Below are 2,989 nucleotides of genomic sequence, written 5' to 3'. Positions count from 1 at the left end.
TTACTTCATATTTCTCGGCTCAAGATACCACAATGTACCTACAACGATTTCACAACGTACAATGACCATACACACAGGGTCAATACGAGTATCGTATGTGTGGCACGGCGCCAAACATACAGAATGCTGGAAAGTCGAGGCTTCATGGGTTCATCACAAAGTTGGATGCGCAACCCCTCAGATATCCGACAACCGTGTGGATATGGAAGTTGTTCACCAACTTCCATAGAGAGTATATACCCTGTATGTATAGTCAATGTACGTTGTGAAGATCGTTGTAGGTACATTAAGGTATCTCAACCCGAGAAATATGAAGTAAATTAGAGCTTGATAAGAGCGGGGTCTTCATTTGGAAACTCGAAGAAGAGTGATGGAGGCTCGGTGATGAGTTGTCCGGCGATGAGTTCTCTCGGCGATGAATTGTCCGGCGATGAGTTGTCTCAGCGTTCAGTTGTCGGCGATGAGATGTCGGCGATGAGATGTCGGCGATGAGATGTCGGCGCTGAGATGTCCGGCGATGAGTTGTCTGTGTCCGTCCCAATCGATATTTGATTTGATCGATGAAAGTCTTCGGGGATATGCTGCCTTCATCCAAGCTGTTCCAGAGGAGTCTCACTCTCTCATCCTGGGCGCGGCTGAGGCGATCAGGCACGCATCTTATGTGCCTAATGCCCCTTCGGGCGATTGAGAGATCCGTTGGCATATCTTGCGCGATGCCGCAGAGTGAAACTGCATAAGAAGCGGAGTCCGGGAGTATATCCTGGTGTTGAAAATAGAGAAACATAGATAGCGATGCCTGCGAGTCACCCCGCGAGGACGCATCTTCAATCTCTGGAAGACCGCTCAAACATTCGCCTCGAACAACCTGTCATTGGGACGGAATCATCCGAAATGGGTTGAGCCGTCTTCAGGAGAAGCTAGCTAGAAGTCAGCCGATCTCGGATTCTCATATCTAACTACATCCGGGTCTCATTGGACCCCGGTTTGCGAAACAGCACGGAGTTGAGAATCAGAGCGGCTCCGCATACGCTTGCGCGCGACCACAAGTGCCGACAAAGCGCTCGGCTCGTGAGAGCCCAGCGTTTAATTATGGGGACCCATAGTGTTCGGGGGTGTGCTCATCAATCAGGTAGAGGAGGTGCCGGATCGGCGCCCCAACATAGGCTCCCCTCTCTCATAGGCAATAGTATAAGTAACAACCTTTTCAATCAATAAACACACTGTCTCGTGGAAACTCTACCCGAGAGCTTCTTCGATTCTTCACGAGTGTGGTGGCTGAGCCTCAGATTCGCCTTGGTGACGCTGAGCGACAGCGGAGACGACCCTACTGCCTTCTACCCTATCTCACTAACCAATCTTGTGTGCCAGTACAAGCTTTCCAATTCCCTGCTTATCACGTTATCACCACTTTACTCGTTCATCAAGGTGAAAAAAAAAGTTCAGCAAAACCACCATACTCACCTCCGGTCGGGTAAGTTCCCAGTAGGAAGAATCTAGAAACCGCAACAGTGTCATCAAAACCGCAGTATTTTGTCGATGAATAGCTCGATCGATAGCGACGGCTACTTTGTATTGGAGGACTCATTCAATTCAGTTTCCCATCTTAGTAATACAACCGCACTATCAACCGAATCCAAAATGCTTAGAGGTGAATCTACCAACACCCAAGCATCGAAGATGCCGAATTTCTCGGCCTTCAAACTCGAATCATCTGGTAAAACTATCAAGTGTGGAAGGAAATCATAAATGTTCTGCCTTCCCAGGAAACAGACTGCTGGGACGTCGTCTGTGGGCGAATTCCCATAGCAGACAACCGTTTCGAAAAAGCCAATACCACAGCGAGAGGAATAATTCTGAACTCTCTCGATTTCACTCTCATAATGCTAAAATTCCCACTTGATGTTTCGACCATGACTGCAGCCGATGTTTACAATGATATCGTAAGAGAATTCGAAACAATGAATGGCACACGATTGAACGCTGCCATGAGTAAAATATTCCAATTCCAATTCGATTCTACAAAAACCCCGCAAAACAATGTCAATAGCTTCCGCAAACTCCAGCAAGAGGTGATCTCTCTTGGAGGCACCCTTGATCCGGACATGCTCATTTCTCGCCTCCTAGAAGCCCTCCCCATGTCGTGGCAATCATTCAAGCAAGGTTGGACGGTGACGCCGAAGGAATCCCAAACTCTAACGAATCTCTATGACTTGATAGAGGTCGAGCAAACTCGGTTATCCACCGAAGCAAGATCCAATCACTCATCATCAAGTCAGCAAGCATTCTTCTCTCAATCAAGAACCAACCCCGTTTCAACGGACATGGGGCTCTGACCCCAATTGGAGGAACTCCCACAATTCGACAAACTTCCAGCGTCAGGCACGCATCTTATGTGCCTGATGCCCCTTCGGGCGATTGAGAGATCCGTTGGCATATCTTGCGCGATGCCGCAGAGTGAAGCTGCATAAGAAGCGGAGTCCGGGAATATATCCTGGGAAATCGGGAGAGTCGAAATTCCGCAGAGATCGAAGCTTACACCGGAGGACCCTCACCGATCAAGTTCCAGACCTGCGCATTCGACATCGCGCTTAAGAGTGGCATTGCAGCTCTCAACTGCATTATTCGTTCTGACCGGAACTCTGAAAATCGACAGTCGATCGGCTCCGACCCGGGTAAGCCATTGATTCCGGATGTAGTCCAGGAGTGGCTGAAACTGAAGAATGGGTTACGATGTCAGGATGCTGCTCGTTGCCAGCAGCTGTACGTATTCTGATTCTATAGCACAGAAGATGAGTCTAGATTCTAGATGTCTAGATATCGCCATGAGAGCGCGGTTGTGTGTTAGTCGTGAGCTTACCCGCGACGTGACCGCAAGGGCCTCTCGGGCGCACTCCTCGAAGACTGCATTGATATGCACCGCCGGGAGGTAGGGCAGCGCGAGAAAGGCGAGGAAGCTCGCGGTCACGGGTCCAGGACGCCTGATCTCGCG

This window comes from Galendromus occidentalis, unplaced genomic scaffold, assembly GCF_000255335.2.
Source record: "Galendromus occidentalis unplaced genomic scaffold, Mocc_1.1 scf7180000077433, whole genome shotgun sequence".
Lineage (NCBI taxonomy): Eukaryota > Metazoa > Arthropoda > Arachnida > Mesostigmata > Phytoseiidae > Galendromus > Galendromus occidentalis.
This window is presented reverse-complemented; position numbering follows the sequence as displayed.